Below are 24,407 nucleotides of genomic sequence, written 5' to 3' on the forward strand. Positions count from 1 at the left end.
AGGACTAATTGAAATTAACTTCTTACGAAATCTGCACATAATTCTGGAGTCATACTGTACTTATGACGATGGGCATACATTTTGCACATGCAAGAACATTATCGTCACTGTTCAATTCAATACAAAGTGGCCCGATAAATTGTAATCTCAATTTCGACCATATTACAAATTTACAAAGCAAGAGTTAATCTTACTAAGATTAGACGAAACTTATTATAGAAATGTATTTTAAGCATAGTTGAATCGACGTGGAGTTACAATTTGAATTGAGTCTTTTCATGAGCATTCATGTTTTCCGTTCGTTGAAGCTCGATGGATTACTTAGCTTCATATTTTAAGATCCATCGTTAATCCACTATAACGTTTTGTAGATCGGAACCCAATTATATAAGGGGTACTGTGTTGCATGTTAATTATTAGATGTAAGTTCCACCACAATTAATGGAGAATCAAATTTGAACCCGTGCAACGCTACTAATTCTAAGAAGCAGAATTATATTCTTGCATCAGGTTACCTTTCAGGGAGAGAAGCTTGATATTCAGATAAACTCCGGCATGATTCAGAAATTTTATTCAGTGTCGGATTCCTTTCAAAAAAAAAAAAAAAAAAAAAAAAACAAACTCAGTGTCGGATATTTGGATTGCAGGGTAACCAAAATAGGGTGAGTAACATACTACTCAAGACATGTGCACATCATTCGTTTCATTCCCACACCGAGGTCCCTTTTTTTTGGTTCATTTCCGTCTACCACCTTTTGGGAAGTTTTTGCTTAAATGGGGTTGAAACCGAAACTATTTAACAAAATGTTGTTGGTTTTAAACTATTTACCAAAAATGGGTTCACGTCATTATTTCCGCATTTTTTTGGATGATTTCTTAGTTTTTCGTTGTGTGGTACAGCGAGAAGTTTCTTGCTATAACAAGGTGTTTGACAAGCTACTTTGTCCCCGCCGTTCTCCTTGCTTCCACCACCAAATAACGAAATGCCAGCACCGTTCTCTTCTTCTAACTTCTCTTATCATACACAAATCTTTGTTTGAGTTATTAGTTCAATGTTTTGTGCAAAAAACGGCCCGCAATATCACCCGTCCACTAACGATTTCGGTTTCGGCAATTCATTTATATTGTCTTAAGCTGATTGTTTGTTCGTATGAACTCATTTTTTATGTAATTCAACTTTACTAAAAAACATTCCTTCCCATATTAGACCTTTTACAGTACCTCGCCGCCTCATCCAACATTAGCAGGACGCTTGAGGCAATTGGTAATGCAATTGTCGCTGTATAAATGCACCATTGTTACAGGAATACTTCTAGGTAGTATAGTTTGTATTTCACACTTTCATTAAGCACATCATTACCAAACTACTAACAAGTTTTATCAACTAATGATTATAAATCAACCAAGAATTCAATTACAAAAAAACGAGTTCATACGATACAAACAATCAGCTTAAGACAATAAAAATGAATTGCCGAAACCGAAATCGTTAGTGGCGGGTGATATTGCGGGCCGTTTTATGCACAAAACATTGAACTAATAACTCAAACAAATATTTGCGTATGATAAGGGAAGTTAGAAGAAGAGAATGGTGGTGGCATTTCGTTATTTAGTGGTCGGAGCAAGGAGAATGGCGGGGAGAAATTAGCTTGTCAAACACCTTGTTATATAGCAAGCAACTTCTCGCTGTCCTACACAGCGAGAAACTAAGAAATCATCAAAAAAAAAATGCGGAAATAATGACGTAGACCCATTTTTGGTAAATAGTTTGAAACCGACACCATTTTGTTAAATAGTTTCGGTTTCAACCCCATTTAAGCAAAAACTTTCACCTTTTGGTCCTCTCCCCATTCTTAACTTTCATGTCTTCTTTTCCTTTCTCTAATATCTTTCCACAGCCACACCTTTTCTCCTATCTCTACTTTCTCGTATCTCTTGCCACACACACCACACATTTTCCCTTTGCTTTCATTCCCACAAACGCTAATTCTGATGAGGACGACAACCTAAACTATGCCAGCAAAGACACTGAAATCAGTGGCATCGGTACTAATCTTGTTATAAAGGTTTATAAATATATCTGAATCTCACAAGAATAACCATGATTTGCGTAACAGAAATAACTTCTTTTGCCAAAATGTGATAATCTTTCTTTTTATCCACATTTTATGTCTATGGAGACCACACTACAGAGTTTGTGACTACAGATGTATTATTATCACACTGTCTAGGACCATGTATGTACTATTATTTTCTCATTCTTATGTTCTCAGGTGTTGATGGAGTCATGACATTCTTGTTGCTAGAAAGGTTAGTTATGTGTCAGGATGACGAAGTTATGCCATTAGGGCATATTGTGACATTACGGCATATTGTGTACTGTATAACTGATTGATTATTTTGCAGTGCAAGGATGATGAAGTTGTTGTTAACGAACTAGGACACGAGATACTAGAAAGGTTATGTCCTAAACTTTGCTAAACTAACACGAAACTTAGTCAAATTTACTGTAATTATTCAGTTATGTTTACACGAGGGGGGTTTAGTTTATTTTTTTCCTGTTTGTATTTAGTGTATTTGAAGCCAAACTAGCCATTGAGTTACTAGTCTCCGAGCTCCATCTTTTATATGAGCTAAAACCTATCTATATGGTTACTTGTTGGAGGTGAGGGGTGCTACAAAAGAGTAAATAATTGTTTATAAACTATTTACTCAAAGTAAATAGTTAACAAAAGCAAATAAAAATCAAGCTACGATACATTCCAATTCCTGTGAGCCAAATCATGGACAGTTGATCCTCTTTCTGGCCAAGTTTGTAGAATTTTTTCTCAATATAGGGTTTAAAACCAAACTAATTCACGCTTTAGGGCCCATTTCAAACTATTTCCTCCCAATGGGTCCACGTCATCGTTTTTTTATTTTTTGCAAAACTTAGCCAAATCGCTACCCCAGCTAGCGATTTGCACCAAGCCAGCATAACATTTGCTTCTCTTTCTCTTTGCCATTCACGCGTCTCACTTTCGATACAACCATTCTCCTTTATTTGTCTACCGTTTTGCATGATTTTTGTGCAGTTAGATTCCTTTCACGGTAAACTACACATTAGTAACATAATATTTCAGTTTCTTCATCCCCAGTGGGTTCCTCTAAGGGCTTTAGTATTGTTTGTCACGACAAGTAGCAAAGTGTTGGATCGCCTATTTAAGCATTTCTCAACTTGCAAGTTCTCATTAAAATCAAACATTAACCGAAGTCTTGCGTTAATTAACTTTTATTATCTAAAATCTTAAGCCATTTTAATCAGTATTAAAAAAAAGTTCTATGAAGAAAACTAAATAGAGCTTAATGATGAAGTGGAGTACTATTCAACTTATGAAATCGTCGTAACTAATATGCTACAAAATGATTATTGCTATATGGTAAACAATGTGTGTGCCTCACCATTTGTCTTCTTATTTAAGACTTTCGTTTTAACTTAAAACGGTTCTCACACTCGACTAAAATAGATGCGAAAATGAAGGGAGGTTTTAAAAGGACTTACGTTTAGACGGTCTTAGGAGGACCACGTAAACATAATTAGATGGGATGCTGCTTACACTACTTACTCCCATTACCGCAACACATACAATAACGATTCATTGCAAGTTTTTTTATGGAGAGAGATCAGTCGTATGAGTGGCTTAGAGCATCCACATTGAAGAGGATGGTGCATCCTCTTAGCACCTTCTCTCAACTAAGAGGATGTCCTCTTCAATGTGGGATCAATTTAGACATCCTCTTTGAAAGAGGAAGAGGAAGACTTCCTCTATTTTTGCAGGAAGACAACCTGACGCCCTTGTGCCAATTAGTCATGCATTTCCACCATGTGGCATATAATTTGTTTATTTTTTATTTTTTGGTCATTAAAAATTTAAGAGAGGATAAATAAGAGGATCCTCTTTGATGTGGGAAAAAAATAGAAGAAAACATAGGAGGAGGATGGAGATAGTGGGAAATGAGGTGTCAAAAATATAGAAGGAAAGAGAGAAAATAAGAGGAAGATGACATACTCTTCAATGTGTATGCTCTTACACTACTTGACTCGTTTGTGTTCCTTAGATATGAGTATATGACATTTCTCTTTTGTTTTTCGTAGAAAGGGCAAAGAGCTTCACAAGTCTGTAAATACACCTACAGGTAAGACATGCCTAATCACACATGAAAGTACCGTCATTAATGGAGATGAAGATGAAGAAACTGAAATATTATTTTACTAGTTTGTAGTTTACCGCGAGAGGAATAGAGGATTCTAACCGCACAAAAATCACGCAAAACAGTAGAGAGATAAAGGAGAACGGTTGTATAAAAAATGAGACGCGTGAATGGCAAAGAGAAAGAGAAGCAACAATGTTATGTTGGCTTGGTGCAAATCGCTAGTTGGGGTAGCGATTTGGCTAAGTTTTACAAAAAAATAAAAAAACGATGACGTGGACCCATTGGGAGGAAATAGTTTGAAATGGGCCCTAAAGCGTGAATTAGTTTGGTTTTAAACCCTGTATTGAGAAAAAATTCAAGTTTGTACCTTACTCTTCTTCTTGCCTTCTCCTTAATTTACTGGACAACCATTTCTGGTCTGAGCAGCATACCATTAACACGAGCATTGTTACTCTGTGACCAAATGTAGCAGTGGCAAGCATTCAGTATAAGAGCTGTAATCTTCCATTGAATACTCGTGCTTCCAGTTGTAGCCATTACATTGACAGTAGCAGCATTTCTGCCAAGCTAATCTCTACATTCGAATATTTTTACAAGTCAGCGCTCTCGAAATCTACTTACTGAATCTGTTTGTTCATGTTTGGGTAATATCTATACAATTGAACCATGCTTATTGTCCTTATTTGATTTTTATTCTCCTTAAGTTTTTTCTTATTTTGTATAATCTTTATTTATGCTATTGTACTTGAGATGATGTTGTTGATGCTGAGTTTAATTGCCTTGAATTTTACTATTTTCACCTTCTTATGATGAATTTTACCTTCTTATAATCATTTTACTCATCTGTTATTCTTATTGCCTTCTTAGTGTAGTGTCGACGTGTAGTGAATAGCGAACTCAAGCAGCTTCTTCGACCCGTGACTTATTTTTGCCTTTATTCATTATGATAGATTTATATGTTGAGTACTAACGTTATTGAGTTTTATTTGACCTGATAGTACAACAATTCTCGATTTTTTATGATCTTGAAAATGTTGTTTCCATATTCTGCTTTATGTAGTTAGGTTAACAATTTGGAATTTGATCTCTTATTTAGGGGCTATGAATGATGCATGTCACTAAATGCTAGTGTATGGTGTTGGTGTGTATGCTTTGTACTGGAAAGGCTATGCAAATTTCTTTTGCTTTCTCCTTGTTTTAGAATATTCAAATTAACATTTTGTCAATGAAAAGCTCTGTAGGGTGCTTGTGTTGAGAATGGTCTTGATTCAATTGTTAAAGCGTTGCAATGTGATCCAAATAGGAAATTTGTCTTTGCCAAAAAGGTTAGCTACTTAGCTCTTGAAAAATAACTCCGGATAATAGGAATTTGGTGTTTAACCATTGCGATGTGTCTGAATAATGTATCAAAAAAACATGGGTTTAACACTTTAAACTGAAGCTTTGATATGTGTTCCTTAATGGACTATTTCTGCATGTGATTTAATAATTGATGCAGGAGACAACGTCAGTCGATATATGCTTAACGATTGTTATGAGTTTGTTTAGTTATTTTCAGGTTATTTTAGTGTTCTAATTTCTGCGTATCTAGGTTTTTTATGAGTTTCTTTAGTTATTTTGGATTCCACAGAGATTGCCATGCAGCCGACGTAGACGCTCACCCACCACAGTCCCTCCATTCCTTTGTCTTTCTTCCATCTGTGACTCCTTCATCTTTTCCATTTCAAAGGTATTTACTGTTTGGGCTAAAAATAGCGTAATAAAGAAAGCCCACTTAGTAAAATAAAGATTATAAAGAAGAGGGAAGGAGGAAGAGAGCCCGCGGTCAGGAAAAGGGGAGATGGGCTTGAGAAGGATCAAGAGCCCACCGTGGAAGGTGCCCGCGTTAAGGAAAAGGGTGTCAGGGAGAAGTTAGGGAGATCGGGGAGAATTGGTAAGGGAATTCGGATTTGGAAAGAAATCCTTATGAAAGTAATATTCCCTTTCCATATTCAAGGTAGGACATATCTAGGGTTCTCACCCTATAAATAGCAAAGGAAGGAAATCAAGAAGGGCATTCATTCACTCATCCATATATTCATTCAAGATTATATTCAAAACAATCACATCACGGCATACCATTCACAAATATACTCTATACGAGATCTTGTAGGCCTGATACCTAACGCCAGCAAGATTAGCATAAACGTTATCATTGTAATCATCCTCCTATTCATATAGTGCAATACTTGGCAGGGTACCGTCCCTCCCGCGGTTGTTCCCACATTGGGTTTTCCGCGTCACGAAAATCTTACGTGTCAATTTACATTGCGCACTTTATTTCCCGTTTACTTATTGACATATAAATCATCATACAATCAACCAACGAATATAGACTACATTGACCCTAAATCGACTTAGGTAAAAAAGACCTAAACAGTTTGGCGCCCACCGTGGGGCATTGTGGTCGTCAATCGTTGATATTCGAATATACAATGGAAAAGCAAGTATCGAAGCCATGTCGTGGAGCAGCGACCATCGCCACCACCATCGTCTACCCAAAGTCCAACATCGACGGTGGCCACGCAGCTCCGGACATACCCCAAGAATCATACCGACAACAAAAGCCTCTCTACCTCCCAGACCCCGTTGTCTCGGCCCGCACCGGATCGGACAAAGGAACATCAAGCTCGGGCGTCACTCCGCGCCCGATCCCACGCAGATTCTCGCTCACGGCGTGGAAAATCTTCAGAAAGCTATGGAAAACATGAGTGAAGATCAAAGGAGAGCAGATCTTTGAGGTAAGAAGGATAGACAGAGAGCTCGGGCACAAATTGATCTCCTGACGCGTGATCAAAGACTCCGGCAAACAAGACAGGTGAAGGAAGATTTCCTTTGGTAGATCCGACGCAAGGAGTGGCGGCGGGCGAGATACCACCAAATAATTACAAGATTGGATTTGGCTACGACACCATCGGATGGAAGGATAACCCCACGAGGGTTAGGATACCTCCCGCAAAGAATCGATCGACACCCGTAGCAGATCCGAGTCAAACCAAGGCAAGTGAACCGGCAAAGGGGGGACAATCGTTACCGCAACCCCCGTCGCCGAGCTTATCGAACCTTCAAGAAACCGGATCGGGAGGAAATATGCGAGACCGACAGAAGACCCCAGTTCACCAATATAACTAATCGTTGATGACTTGGAACTAAAGGAGATGCTAAGTAGGGTTCCAGGGCTACCACCCCCACTCGAGAAAGCAAACTCTAGACAGCTTATGCCGACTCGCCATTCGTGGACACCATATCTGTCACAACCATGCCAAAGGGGTTCACAAACCCAAATATGCCTCTCTTTGACGGCACAATGACCCCTTTGATCATATAAGCCGATAAACGAAAAATGATGACGGTAATGACCATAGGACAAGTTAAGGAAGCTGCATGTGCAAAGGATTCGGGTCCACCCTAACAGACCAAAGACTTTGATGGTTTGTAAGCTCGCCAAACAGTCGATATCTACATTTGCTTTGAATTGGTAAACGCATTTACTCAACAGTTCGCAAGCGAAGCAGAAAGCCACGAAGCACGCGGGACCCGTAGAATCGTCCGGGGGGGGAGAGAGCATTGGAGAATACAATACCGTTTTAACAATGAGAAGGTAGTAGTACGAGAGTGTGATATCTCAACAAAGCAGAGAAGCCTTCGAAGAGGCCTCCACCATGACTCGATCTATACAAGCGGTGACTATGCATCCTTGCCATAGTTTCGAAGCAGCAAGTAAAGAAGGCACCGCCGCGATCGACCGGAGGAAGATATCCTAGCCAGAGCCACTTTACGAGCACGCCAAGTATTTCTAGTACTTCACCAAGGAGAAATCAGGAAGAAAGCAAACCACCAACAAGCACTACAACAAATTGTCACTTGCGCCACGAATTATGCCACGGGAATTTATAATTCGTGGCTAAATTCTGCTTAGCCACGGGAAAAATTTATTCATTATTTTGGAAAAAAAATTATGCCACGGGATAACTTTTTCCGTGGCAAAAAGTCACTTGCGCCACGAAATAGGCTACACCCGTGGCAAATAATTATTTTACCCACAAACTATGTCACACTCGTAATGAAATTTTGATTAGCCATGAATTGATCCGTGGCCAAAAAATTTTTAGCCACGAACGAACAAACTCCCGTGGCGAGTATCTTTTCCGACTTAAATTAAGATATTTTCATGTTAAGGCAAACTTAAAATTTAAAATAAATTTAATCAATATAAATAATTTGAAAATCCATTTAAATATAAAATTTTGCAAACACTTTGATTAATTTAATTAATATTTTTTTGTTATTTTATTTATTTTAATAAGAAATTTTAAAATTTTATAAACTTATATGCAAGCAAAGAAAATTTTATCGTCTAATTTTTTTTTTTCTTTTAGAAATCACAACTACGTTTTGCTGTAATTTAAGAAATTTGTTTTAATATATAACTCTATTTGTTAGAGTCGTGAATTGCTTTTAATTTTTTAATTAAAACATTAAAATCTTGAATAACAATCTTAAATGATCGTATCACTTTTAAATACATAGCATATAAAATTCAATAAATAAGTTATTTATCATCTATCTTTGATAAATCTAAAATTAACATATTGTCAAATTGGTTCACTCAAAATTTGCTTTACAACTTTATTTGTAAGATATTTATAGAAAAAATTGAATTTGATTTAAAATTTAACTTGATGAGAAAAAAAGTTTGGGAAATTTTTTTTTTGGAGGGAAAAAAGAAAACAACAATTAGATTGCACAATTGATTAAATAAAATAAGTGCGCTGAGAAATGAAAGAAAAAAAAAATGATCTACCACAAATCAATTAGGAAAAAAAGATATCGGAAAAATTATCAATATAAAAAGTTCAAGGGTTAATTGATAAACATTACCAATATAAGGACCCTTTTCCATAATCAGTATCAACATAATCAATAAATAGTAATCAATACCAAAATATTAACTTTTTTCTACGATAGGTACTAAGTCGTTTGAAAATCTAATCTCAACCTACTCGAAAAAGTCCCAAAAGCCATCATTCAAGGCAAGATCTTCACTCACCCACTTCCAAATTTCCTCTCTTAGATGAAAACATCTTTAAAGTAGGAAAAACATTAGAGTAAGAAGGCGACTTGGTACCTATCGTAGAAAAAAGTTAATATTTTGGTAGTGATTACTAATTATTGATTATGTTGGTATTGATTATGAAAAAGATGACTAAAGTTGGTAGTTTTTATCAATTTACCCAAAATTCAATAAGGAGAAATTGTTGTCATTGAAAATGAGCACATAATGGGGAAAATATAGAAATTATAATAATTTAAAGTCACATGTGCAAATAATGTGAAAAATTTGAGGAAAAAAATGATAAATCATAACAAAGAAAAATCAGTTTAAGAAAATAAGCGATTTGGTTGTACGACAGTGTTTTTCGTGTTTTTTTTTAGTAAAAAGTGACTACCTATTGGTTAATAGTGACCAATTGGGGGGAGGGGGGAGAGACCATAAGTTATACAAAGTGGTCATTATTTTACCAAAAAATGGTTAATTTTCATATCGTATGTACGAAGGTCGTACATTAGCATTTGCGTAAAAAAATATACGAAAAAATGAATACAAGAGAAGTGAAAATAAGAATGTCGATAAACTAAAGAAATTAAATTTTTTTAAGAAAACACAATTAAGTTTACTTTGTAGAGAAAATGGTTTTGCTAACTTCGGTAAAAAAATGACGTCACAATCATTAGTCGGGAGGGTAACATCGAAAATTTGATTGTTTTGGCCACAATAATGTTTTTCCCGCAAAAAATTCGCAAATCATGTAACATTTTTGTAATTAAATAGTACTAAAGGTAAATTTTGAAAGGAAAAAAATAAACTTAAAAGGATTCAAAGTACTAATCATATCAACAAAGTTAACTTTTAGTTTCGGTAGCACATCAAAAGAACTCTATAGTTAAGCGTGCTCATGTGAGAGTAGTGTTGGGATGGGTGACCTCCTGGGAAGCCTCTTTGATGCGCGCGAATGCATAACCGGTGAAACCAAAGAACGTTTAAACGAATCAAGTTAACTAGCGAAACGAGTACCGAGATTGTCACTATTCGATATATGATAAAATATCGATCGTGAAAAAAAAAATTATTTAACATTTTAGTTATTTAATTTTCATATATATTTTTTGTCACGGGAATTATTTTTCCGCCACGGGAATTATTTTTTGGCCACGGGAGTTATTAGCCACGAGAGAATCCGTGGCCAAAAATATAATAATAGCCACGTTCTTGTTTTTCACGTGGCTATCTCTTTGCCACGGCCACTTGCGTCACAGAAGGTATTCCCGTGGCCAAATAATTTAGCCACGGAAATTTAACACTTGCGCCACGAATTTAGCCGTGGCCCAAGTGCTTTTTTGTAGTAGTGAAGAAGGACGAGAGATACAGGCCATATGGGAGGGGAGTCAACAGAATCGAGGAAAACCAACTACTCCCCACCTTGGCAGAATATGGGTTCACTACAGGTATCGGAGGAATCTTGAAGGCACTTAGAGAGATGGGAGACGGAGTCAGGTGGCCTAACCCACCAGTAGGAGAGCAAGCCTGGAGAAAGGATAGCAAGAAGAAGTGCGAATTTCACCGTGATATTGGGCACAATACTGAGGACTGCTATACATTGAGAAGAGAGATCAAGCGCCTGTACGAACAAGGAAAGCTGAGCCACCTGTTACCACGTGGAGGCAAGCAGCAGGATAAGGTAGGCTCCGCCAAGCCGGCAGACCCACCCACATGCACTAAAATTATAAACGTGATAACAGGCGGCTCAAACTTAAGCGGCCTGACATACTCAGCAGCTAAAAGACATGCCACCGAGACCAAAAGAGACAGACCAGCCAATTCTTGCAGAATATCTCACATTGATCTGAAGGAAAAGGTAGATCTATATACTTAACATACTCATATATGTTTTATTTTAATTTGTCATAAAATTAATGAGTGATCTTATGCATGCAAACTAATAAACAATATAAAGAAGAAACCATCATCTTACATTGTGATTTTCGGATTTATGGGCACAAGTGAGTTCACCTACTCACTTGTTCTTGAGCTCTCCAAATGGAAGAATAAGGATTCAAGTATAGAATCCCTCCCAAAAGCATATACCCAAGGAAATCTCTTAATAACTAATATTATTTAGATCTAGTAATAATATTAGTTTTACTATAAAATTGACACAAATAAATTGCATTTTTACTCTTGAAAATCTCGGTCAAGAGGGAGTATATGTGAGTTTATTTCTCTAGAATTATCATAAATTGTAGAGAGTTTTTATTGCATTTTCTTACTCTAGAAAATTAGATGGGAAGAATGAATAATAATGTAAAAGAGAAAAGCTCTTCTCTCTTTCTTGTGGGTGGCCGAAAAAGCGCATTGGGTAGTATGCCCAATGCCTTTTGTTTTTGTTCTTCTCAAAAGCTTAGGCTTGCAAGGCTAGTAGGTAGTCTTTAATAATTATGTTTTCCACTAATAAGAAAACACAATATTAACCCAACACTCCTTCTAATTTCGGCACTTTCATAATAAAATGGATGGTCCATTTTATTTTGTCATTTGTCAATTTTGTCACATGTAACATGTTACATGACATGTCACAATGTAATGTATTTTTAACATATTAAAAATCAACATACTCATAAAATATGTCATTTACAAAATTGACTAGTAATTCGTAATTACTCGTGCCAAAATGTTTCCAAATTATAAATTACAACATTCGGTATTTATAATAATTTATTCATTCCGTTTCAATTGTTTCTCAGAAACAATGATTTCATCTAAGTAATAAAACAATTCGATTACTTAGACCGTGTCTCATTTAATCATATTTACAATAAGATACGTAAATTATACTCACAAAATCATCCGTCAATTTTAAGCAATTTAATTAACTCGTATCGGTATACGATTAATTAAATAATCAATTAAGAGTATTTCCCTATAGGTATGACCTAAGGGGATCAACTGATCACCACCGTCGCACGACAGTAATGTCAAACTCTAGTCAGCCAATCATTACCGATATGTGTGGACCAGTTGACTGTAAAATATTACATCCCACATGTATTCTTAAAATGAGATTTAATAATGATATTTAAATCATGTAATCGCACAATTGTTGAGGACACATTTCCCAACAATCTCCCACTTGTCCTCGACAAGTGTGCGTCACCAATTCTCTTGTCCTATTACTATCTCCCACTCAATGCAAGGTGTCTTTCAGGTCGTACTTGCAAGTGATCATATCGAGAGTGGTTTCCTCGATCTGGAGAATAACTGATTGACCGGATTTATCTATCATAGATACCTTCCGAGCGTGGCCACGCATTTCCAGTTCATTACTCCTCGAGTGGCCCTGAGATATTGTTATAACCCTGACAAGGGGGTGGACAATTCCTATCGCACTTATTCCCTTCGACTAGTCACAGCCATCATAACCCAAAATATGCCCATTTGACCCCATTTACGAAGGTCGTAGTAACACAAATCAAAGTTAATCTGAAACTGTGCCATCTTAGGCGAACAGTCTTTAGTCAAAAGAATCGACTCATTAGAATACTATAGCAGCTCTCGCCACGACCAGGCTATATAAATTTGCAGAACTCTATAAGCGGTCATAAGGCCCGACAAAGTGTTCCTAACAGTCTGCCTATGTGATCGACTAGTCATCTCACATGACTGTATGGCACTTGAACTTGCCATCAATCGCATCACACTCTAGTCACTTCGAGACGTCACCTCATACAAGTGACTATGGGCGAATACAAGGCTAATCCGTGTTCACTTTAACGGGGTTCAATTGTCTTTACAACCCGTTTGGATGTAACAAAGTATAATAATAGAGTTTTAAAGTAAAACTCGAACGACAAATGCGATTATCACATATGAATAGTCAATGCCTGATTACTATTTCATGTTCTATAATCTAATTTGATCTTGTACGTAGTTGTTCATTTCAATTCAATTGAAATGACATGACTCATCATGTTTAGCCTTTGAGAAGGCTTTGGTTAGTAGGTTTTATCAATTTCTTGTACCTTACTCAACCTTACTACATACTCGTTTTCCTTTGTAATGTATACATTTCCATCACAAAACTTTCTGAGTACGTGTCGAGATCCAATCAAGACATAGGTCCTCTAGCCTAAGAATAGCTCCCACTGTTTTCACAGTGTGCGGGACCCATCCCACTTGCACATCTCATGATCGCAAGTGTACTCAATTTCCGTTATAAATATCTCTCATTGTTCTTTATTTCCTAGAACGATTCTAGAAAATCTACTTCTTAATTAACATAGCCACAATGGTATCTTAACCATCTTAATGTGTTTTGATTATGGTTTTGTCGGAAACCATGCGCAATCTCAATTGTCAATTGTCACTTGTGTAACACCCTTACACAATATTGCATCATAAACACTTTGCTTTATAGGCTTAATGCTTCTGCAAGCACTTAAGGGTAATCTTTATAGCTTACTTGGTAAAGATTACTTAAATTCGATTTTGAAAACAATTCATCATACTAAAAGCATATGAAGTGTTGTTATACATCATTTCTTTTTAATTGATTCGGCAGCGGAAGCAAATGAAATCAATCAAATATGTTCAATTTAATTGAACTAGTCATGAATCTTATCAACATAAGACTTCTTACTGACGCTAATATCATGTGGATTTATCTTCATAAATCCGGATATTCAAGATGTATTATAATACTCCAAAAGTCTTAAATCATTCTCAATGATCAATATGTCATCCACATATCGGACTAATTAAAAATTCCGTAACTCCCACTAAACTCCATGTATAAACACAACTTCTCGACTTATCGAGAAATGTTTTATCACATGATCAAAATGTTGATTCCAACTCATTGATGTCCTACTTAAGATTCTTTCTTAAGTTTCACATTATCTTAGGATTGCAAGAATCTATAAAACTCATGACATGTATTGAATACATTCCTTCTATTGAAGAAGTGGGTTTTAGATTCACTTGCTGTATGCATATCCTCATAATGAAACACAATCCCTAAGAAGATCCAAATAGACTTAATCATTTCGATTAGTGCAAAACCCTTTGCAACCAATCTTGCTATGAAATATCTCTTTATTAGTGCAAAACCCTTTGTCACTAATCAAGCCATTTTGTTTCGGATTTTCATGGCTCTAAGCCTTGTATTGAGTTGTGACTTAAACACTCTTATGTAAGTCATATGTTCATTACTTTCTAGAAGTAATCAACTTGAATCAAACAATTTCTTTTGTAAGTTATAAGCTCTTTACTTTCTTAAAAGTAGCATGAATTCATCATTTTTAACAAGTGACGAATTTAACCTCCTAGGTTTTGAAGAAACAATGTCTTACACAAAACGTCTCATGTAGCCAAGAAAGACCAGTTTCTTGTGACATAACATTCTCTGTGGCTCTTGAATAATTTCTCCCACTCTGTCTTCTAAAAATAAACTTGTATTTTAGAAAGACAGCTTCATGAGCCGCAAACCCGTCGTGCTCGTGATAATTGAAAAGGGAAAAATGAGCATTTGTTTCTTGTGAAAACTTACAAACATGGTACCCTTACCATTTCATATCTCATATGATTTTATTTAGTGGAAAAATAATTTAGACAAAATGATAAAATCCCCAAAAGGATCAAGTAACTCAAAGTAACTTGATTGAAGTCCAAACCATATCGAATAGCGTTTGATTTCTTATCCAATCACACATTATTTCATAATGCGTGCTAAGAGATATTAACTTGTGATATTAGATCACATTTCCATTGGTTTATATCAAAGTTTTCACTTTGATAATCCCATCACGACTAAATCGTGATTTCTTTAACTCTTTAAACTTTTTTAAATATTTTTCTATTTACCTTATTAAGTTAACACATTAGCGTCAACTTAAATCGTTGGTAAAAGAGAATGATCAACCTATTATGGATCAATGATTTATAACCTCGATCTCCTTTTCAACCAAAAGGCACGAGATATCTTGCTTTGAATACAAGATACGCATATACCATTAACAATCTAATGGTTTCAAGAGTACTCGTTAACTCTTTGCGTTCATCATTCCAAAATTTTAAGGTTTAATCTTGGGTTACCAATTTGAGTCTTGTATCATCTTCATGATATATTATTCTAGTTTGGTTTAGAATATAATCACCTTGATGATGGGCTAGCCATACATCAAATTGTGGTGTATAGGGTCACAAAAGTGAAACCTCTTTTGTATCTTAACAAGTTGTATTCTTATTTAGAGTTTATGTACTTAATAGTCATAATTAAGTACAACTCCAAACCCAAAAACTAGACTTAGTACACAATGACTCTATCTCTTGACTTCATTGTTGCTAGTCGTCATATTCTAATCATCCTATGTATCAAACATAATGATGAAAACCACCACCGGTTTCTAATATTGATGAAGTAGTACTAGCAAAATTTATGTTTAATCAAATAAACATTTAACGAAGAAGGTCCCATTAAATGTCCCACAACTAACTTGTTGATTCTTCAATAATTTGGGGTAGTTTCCTTTCTAGTGTCCAACATTTAAGACAGTGGAAACTTTATCGGTCGGAATTGATAGGTTTAGTATCGCTATTCTCAACAACTTTACTTTTAACATTACCTTGTATCAATTCCATTATTATCTTTACTTCTTGAACCTCGTTCTCATCTTAACGGTTTAAGAGAATGCTCCCACTGATTTCAATGAGTCTTTGCTTTGAGAAGCAAAATTGAATTCATGAAGATTACTCTTCATTTGTTCGTTTTAGTCTTAAAACTTTCATTGAAGTGGTTGCGTTATTTTGGTCAATTACGAATTCTGAAAATCTAATCACCAAAACAATTTGTCGCTTCAAGGTACTTAATTCAATTAAGTATATGAAGCATAATCCATTGTAAGTAGAAGTGTTAGTCAAGAATCAAAAACCTGTTTGATAATGAATAACTTTAATCTATACTCTTTTCAAGAGACCCTTAGCAATGGTTCGTTTGAGGTTTTAGAAGCAAATTCAAATTTTGTCTTTAGTTACGATGTTTTAATGGAGATTTGTATCAAAATCGAAATGATATCGTATATGAATTTTGGTAAAGAAATAGAACAATATAATAACGGAATTGTGGAAAACTTAACATTTATCGTTTTAATAATACTTGTAAATAACAAGTAAAACATTTACATAGTGACCTCTACCCAACTATGATAAATGATTCCGAGATCCAAATTCATATTAACTTGGGCACGGGATAGCCGATGGAACCCTTATCAATATAACTCGTTGGACTAACTCTTTAATCGATTCTACTTTTAGAACTCTCGGTCGATAAAATTTTTCTAATATTTATCTATAGCCCGGAACACATGCGGCTACGGTCACGAATACTTCCGTTGAGCTCAATCTAAATTTCGAATAAATGTGTCCATGATCCAAACCCACATTAACTTAGGCACGGGATAGCCGATGGAACCCTCATCAACATGAATTCGGTGGATAGACATTTATCACCCACTTCCCCTACGTAACAAGGTTTGTACCCCGGGATGGCCGAGTGCACTCCCTCGCGAAATAGGTTTTCATGGTTTCTACTATTTGGTAAGGCTATGTCTCAATTGTTTGTTTTAGCGAGAGGTCATGTCAATTTATTATCTATCACGATTTAAGTGAACTAAAGCGGTGAACTACGATAATTTTAATTGACACGGTCGATAAACTCGATAAAATAAGGATGCATGTTTTAGTTATGGCGATTTAGCGATGCATGCGACATAAAATAAAATGCAAGCATAAATATAAATAAATTAATCCTAGTATGGCCTTTCCTAAAATAGAAAAACTATTTAACTATTACATATTCGGAAACCAACTCCATTGGTCTCTTGAACTTCAGTTGTGGCACGCATCTCGAGGTAACACCGTCTTTATGTATCGTCATTCTTGAAGAAATCCGTCTTTGGGAACTCCGGAATGAATAAAATTACATAATAAATTACATAATTTCCTATTATACATTTGTAACTAAAATAAAATAAATCTATTAAATTACAAAACGGTGATACGAGATCACAATAAAATTACAACCGAATCGATATTCCCATACATTTCGGGAAATACCAATTAAAATCTAAGGCCATACTAAGTAAAATTACATAATTCAAAATTACATAAATTAAAATTATGACAATCACAAAGAAAATGTAGCATTATAATATGTATGAACATGCTCAATTTTATGCTAAATCGCCTTTAATTAGCCAATATCGTATATTACTCGGTTTTTACGGATTTGCGTGATTTCAACATTTTATAATCACAAAAATTGCATAAATTCATATTTATGCATAAGTTAATTACCCTAACCACTTAGGACTCAAAATTTAGTCTTCACTAATTATTTGACCATAATTAACTCATATTTCTAAAATTGATCATTAATGGACCAAAAATTATAAAAATAGGCTATAAACTTCAAATAAATCACAAAATTTCAAATAAATTCAAAATTTGAAATTTAAACTCATGAACATTCTGGAAAAAAATACCATGACACTCATAATGTTCAAAACCTTAGGTTAAAAATTTCGAATTTTTCCGGAAAAACAATGTTGCGGTTTATCGGTTTTAACCAAAATAATCATAAAAATATGAGAAAAATTTTATTCATCAACTTTTCAATTTTAGATCTGAAAAAGATAATAAAATGCAACATTTGACGTTTTTCCCTAGCCATAGATTATGTTTTATTCATTTTTTACTAATAATGTCACTATTTATGCTATTTTTCTTCAAAAATCCATAAATCATGCAAAAAGACTTCTTTATAGCCAATTATTTTACACACATCTTGTAAAATTTCATGTGACAACATATTAAATTTCTATGACCAGATTCGAAATTTAACTCATATTAACCTATTTTTCACTTAAATCCGAATTTAATAATGAAAAATCCATTTTTCGAGCATAACAAGTCCAAAAATTATGAAAATTTACAGGTTATCTTAAAATAATATATGTGACAACATATCCAAAAATCACTGGAAAATTCGAAGTATAGCTAATTTTAGATCGAAAATGACATTTTTACTCATAAAATCATATTTAAATGCCATTATTGTATAATATGAACAATAAAAATCCGTAAATATAACCAAAATATCCTAAAACATTTTAGCACCAGAAATTTTAACATGCATGAATTAATTTCGTGATATCTCATAATAACACAAATTTTACAAGTTTTATATGTTATTCTTATAACTCGGAAAAACTTTTAACCGATTTGCATGCAAACAACCATGGCTCATGATACCGATTGAAGGAAAAGGTAGATCTATATAATTTGTCATAAAATTAATGAGTGATCTTATGCATGCAAACTAATAAACAATATAAAGAAGAAACCATCATCTTACATTGTGATTTTCGGATTTATGGGCACAAGTGAGTTCACCTACTCACTTGTTCTTGAGCTCTCCAAATGGAAGAACAAGGATTCAAGTATAGAATCCCTCCCAAAAGCATATACCCAAGGAAATCTCTTAAAAACTAATATTATTTAGATCTAGTAATAATATTAGTTTTACTATAAAATTGACACAAATAAATTGCATTTTTACTCTTGAAAATCTCGGTCATAAGGGAGTATATGTGAGTTTATTTCTCTAGAATTATCATAAATTGTAGAGAGTTTTTATTGCATTTTCTTACTCTAGAAAATTAGATGGGAAGAATGAATAATAATGTAAAAGAGAAAAGCTCTTCTCTCTTTCTTGTGGGTGGCCGAAAAAGAGCATTGGGTAGTATGCCCAATGCCTTTTGTTTTTGCTCTTCTCAAAAGCTTAGGCTTGCAAGGCTAGTAGGTAGTCTTTAATAATTATGTTTTCCACTAATATGAAAACACAATATTAACCCAACACTCCTTCTAATTTCGGCACTTTCATAATAAAATGGAGGGTCCATTTTATTTTGTCATTTGTCAATTTTGTCACATGTAACATGTTACATGACATGTCACAATGTAATGTATTTTTAACATATTAAAAATCAACATACTCATAAAATATGTCATTTACAAAATTGACTAGTAATTTGTAATTACTCGTGCCAAAATGTTTCCAAATTATAAATTACAACATTCTGTATTTATAATAATTTATTCATTCCGTTTCAATTGTTTCTCAGAAACAATGATTTCATCTAAGTAATAAAACAATTCGATTACTTAGACCGTGTCTCATTTAATCATATTTACAATAAGATACATAAATTATACTCACAAAATCATCCGTCAATTTTAAGCAATTTAATTAACTCGTATCGGTATACGATTAATTAAATAATCAATTAAGAGTAGTTCCCTATAGGTATGACCTAAGGGGATCAACTGATCACCACCGTCGCACGACAAGAATGTCAAACTCCATCACCAATCATTACCGATATGTGTGGACCAGTTGACCGTAAAATATTACATCCCACATGTATTCTTAAAATGAGATTTAATAATGATATTTAAATCATGTAATCGCACTATTGTTGAGGACACATTTCCCAACATGATCTGCCAGCAGTCAGCTTCGATGAGGGAGATACATACGATGAAAGAGAACACCATGATGCACTTATTATCACCTTGTCAATGGCCAACTTTGCACGTAAGAAAGGTCTTGGTAGATACAGAAGCTCGGTCAACTTAATCATCTTTGAAAACCATAGAAAACATGGGATTCAAATGAGAAGGATTTACGAAGAAGACTATTCCGCTAGTAGGCTTCGGCGGGAAAAAACAAGCTCGCTAGGTGAGATAGTCATCCCAACCTATGTGGGAGGAGTCAACAAGCAAGTCGTGCACTGGTTATAGATGGCCCCTCTACTTACAACGTCATCCTAGGAAGACCATGGCGCACCGGATGAAAGCAAATCCCTTCAACATATCACCAGTGCATAAAGTTCTCCACCCCATTGGGAGTAGAAACGATAAGAGGAGATCGAAGGAAGCTAGAGGTCGCTACATGAAGGCACTCAAGGGCACCGCCACCCTCCCGCATAGCAATTACTGACGACCTATCCAGGACGAATACATCGAGCCCCCCACGAGAAGAGCCGGACTAGATTAACTGGATAAGTTGCACCCAGAGAGAACCGTGCTCATTGGAGCAGGATGTACAGGGAGCTTACGACAGCAGCTAGTCAAATTCTTACAAGATAACATGGATTGCTTTGCATGGTCACACGATGATATGGTAGGCATAGATCCATCCATCATAACACACAAGCTTAGCGTGGACCCAAAGTGTAAACCCATCCAGCAGAGAAGGAGAAAGTTTGCGAAAAGAGAAATAAGGTAATCAACCAGAAAGTAGACACTGCTGGGCAAAAAAGAAGATAAGAGAAGTGAAATACCCAGAATGGTTGTCTAATGTAGTGGTGGTGCCTAAAAAGAATGGGAAGTGGAGAGTATGTGTGGACTTCACTGATCTCAACAAAGCGTGTCCCAAAGATCCATTCCCGCTGCCTCATATTGATGCAATGGTAGACGCAACAGCTGGACACGAGATGCTAACATTTCTGGACGCATGGAGTGGATACAATCAGATCAAGATGGATCCTGCAGATCAGGAGAAGACAACATTTATGTCCGAGAGAGGAATATATTGCTACAACGTCATGCCATTCGGCCTAAAGAACGCAGGCTCCACGTATCAAAGGCTGGTTAACCGCATGTTCAAAGAGCAAATAGGAAGAACCATGGAGGTGTACATTGATGACATGGTGGTGAAGTCAGAAAAAGCCAAAGATCATATGCGGCATCTAGCGAAAACATTCAAGACCCTCGGGAATACAAGATAAAACTAAACCCATCTAAATGCACCTTCGGGTATCTTCCGCAAGTTCTTGGGCTATATTGTGACTCAAAGAGGAATAGAAGCCATCATCGAGCGGATCAAAGTCAGTCTTTACACTGAATCACCCGAGAAGCCTAAAGATGTTCGGAGATTAGCGGAAATGTAGCGACCCTGAACAACAGTTCATTTCAAGATCTTCGACAAATGCGGCTATTTTACGACGTGCTAAGGAAAAGCCGAAAGTTTGAGTGGACCGCCGAACACAAGCAAGCCTTCGTGAGACCAAAGCACTATCCGAGCAGCCCGCCACCGCTTTGTCAAAACCAAAGCCAGGAGAACCATTATTCCTATACCTAGCCGTCACGAAGTAGCGAGTGAGTGCTGTCCCGGTCGAGAGCAAGAAAAGGAACAAGCGAGATACTACGTGAGCAAGTCTCTGCGGGCAGAGACCAGGTACACATCCCTTGAAAAGTTAGTACTAGCATTGGTAGTAGCATCTCGCAAACTGCGTTCCTATTTTGAGTCACACATCATACATGTTGTGACAAACTACCCGCTAAAAGCTATCATGAGGAGCCTGAACTGTCGGGAAGAATGTCTAAATGGTCGACACCTCAATGGATACGACATCCCATACGACCCTAGAACAAGGTTAAATCACGAGCACCGGCCGACTTCGTGTCGACTTCGATCCAGCCATCCGAATCTGGTAGATACCGAGATCCTCACTTTAGAAGGAAGTAAGCGGACGGAGGTCCGCGGATGCATATCGACGGAGCCTCCAACCAAAGGGGGCGGTGTAGGATTAATTCTCGCGATCACCACGGGAGATCGATAGCACAAGTCGTAAGGTGTGAATTCAAGGCAACCAACAATGAAACGTAATATGAAGCCTTGATATTGGGAATGAAGCTAGCTCGGAGCTAGGGGTCGACACTGCTCATATCCAGTGACTCTTTGTTAATAGTCAACCACGTGAATGATGAGTTTATAGCCAGAGATTCGAAGATGATTGCATACCCGAAAGTAGCAAAGGAATTAAAACAAAATTTCAAACTTGCAAGCTTAAACAGGTTCCCGAGTCCAGAATGTGGAAGCGGACGCCCTAGCAACCCCGGGGGCAACATTCAAACCAACGAGCTATCCAAAGATTCCAATATCACATATCTTTGGAACCTTCTATCCGTATGCGCGTACTAAATAGACAGAGGTGAACTGGAGGATCCACAAAGCAAAAAGGAAATCCAAGCGATTCAGAGGAAGGTGAGAGCTCTCGGCCAAACAGCGGGCGCCGACCAAGTAGCCGACCAAATGACGATCGGCGCACACCTTACCTAGATCGGGCTGCGCCATAACAAGCTACCAGACGATAAGAAGGAAGTGAAAGCTTTTAAAATAAAGGCTTCCAGGTTCATACTCATTGATGATACACTATACAGAAAATCTCTAGCAGGTCCCTACCTACGGTGCCTGGACAAGGAAGAAGCACAAACTGTGTTGCATGCTCTCTAGAGTGGCAAATGTGGAAACCATGCAGGGGGCAGGAGTCTGGCAAATAAAGCCCTCAGACAGGGATACTATTGGCCTACAATGAAGGCAGATGCAGCGGAGTACGCACGAAAATGTGACGCCCGCCAGCGCTCGGACCAATGATTCACCGGCCAGAGAACCTCTCGCACCCTATTATTTCTCCCCCCGGCCATTCATGGCATGGGGCATGGACATAGTAGGCCCTCTACCACGGGCCACAGGAAACAGAACCTGGATGCTAGCAATGACAAATTACTTCTCCAAGTGGATAGAGGCAGAAGCATTCACGGAAGTAAAGGAAAAACAGGTCATCTCATTCATAAAACGAAACATCATCTGCAGATTTGGTATCCCATCATAAATCATATGTGACAATGGCTCACAATTCATCTCAAACGATATCAAAGGATACTTTGTGCCAGGTGGAACATCACCTTAAAAAGTCAGCACCCAGACTCCAAAGTCCAATGGACAAGTCAATCCAAAGAATAAAATCATTATGGACAATCTGAGAAGGAGGTTACAGGAGTTAGGAGGAAAGTGGACAGATGAATTGGCACTAGTATTGTGGTCAGACAGAACAACGCCAAAGATAGCAACAGGTCAAACACCCTTCAGCCTGGTGTTTGGCGCGGAAGCGGTCATTCCAGCAGTTCTAATTCCCACTCGCAGGTATGAAAATATGACGAGGAACCGAACAATGCAGAGATGATCGAAGCCCGGACACATTGACGAGTTGCGAGCAAGCGCAAAAATCCGTCCTGGCGCCTACAAACAATCGGTGGCCGGAGTTATAACAAGAACGTAAAAATCGGGCTCTTGGAGGTAGGAGACCTGGTTCTCCGAGAGGTGTTCCAACACCAAGAATCGAAAAGGTGCAAATTCGCCTACAAATGGGAAGGACCATACCAGGTAAAAGGAGTTGTTGGCCATGGTGCATACAGACTGATGACTATGGACGGTCAAATCATTCAACGCCCATGGAACATACTTCACCTGAAGAGATATTACTTTTAATAATAAGTAGACTCTAGTTTTCAGAATAATGTACTCTGAGAAGCCAAATCATTTTTAAAGATAAAATATAAAAAAATAAAATTCGGTAGTAGGCATATTGCCAGTTTCACTCTTATTTCTGGTGTCTTTAGTTGTTTTTTTTAACTTTAAATTACTATTGGATGGTGTGGTCTGGCAGCGTCCTGGGACCACAATTGCTCTGGTACCCCATGAGATGGAGACAAGTACTTCACACCACTCTGATAGATTTTTCTCTTTTCGTGCTTCTCTAAGTACATCACTTTGAATTCTCGTATCTATGGTACTTTGAAAGGATGTCTAGCAGACCGCAAACCGCCAACGCGGGGTGACAAGGCACATGGCACTCCAACATGCCTAACCTACTTTCTCCACAAGGAGCACCCTCACCAAAGGATGTGGAACATACGAAAGGGAGCCTGGCCGACAACAATACGCTTATCCAAATACCCCGATACCACCCCCTGGACGTAGCTCGCACTAATCGCACTTAATCGGGGCCCCAAAGATGCATGCAAAAACGAACATGGAACGTAGGGATATCTCAAGGCGCTACCGAGAATCCCGCAGCGTCTCCATTTGGTTCTAGAATGACGATAAACTTGCCTCAATGACGCCACCGCCGGCATAAATGAGACGAACACACCTTGCGTTATGAACAAGGTTAAGTAGTCCACAAATCCGCGATACGCCTAAATCACCAAATGG

The 24,407-nt window shown here is 36.9% G+C and overlaps 1 long non-coding RNA gene across 1 annotated transcript; it reads left to right on the forward strand.

Moving 5' to 3' along the window:
• Positions 1-1,844: 1,844 nt before the first annotated feature.
• LOC141626474 (uncharacterized) lies at positions 1,845-5,159 on the forward strand. Its single transcript, XR_012536059.1, has 3 exons — positions 1,845-2,310; positions 2,407-2,459; positions 4,136-5,159. It is a non-coding gene; the product is annotated as an uncharacterized LOC141626474 (long non-coding RNA).
• Positions 5,160-24,407: the final 19,248 nt, after the last annotated feature.

This window comes from Silene latifolia, chromosome Y, assembly GCF_048544455.1.
Source record: "Silene latifolia isolate original U9 population chromosome Y, ASM4854445v1, whole genome shotgun sequence".
In the NCBI taxonomy this organism is placed as follows: domain Eukaryota; kingdom Viridiplantae; phylum Streptophyta; class Magnoliopsida; order Caryophyllales; family Caryophyllaceae; genus Silene; species Silene latifolia.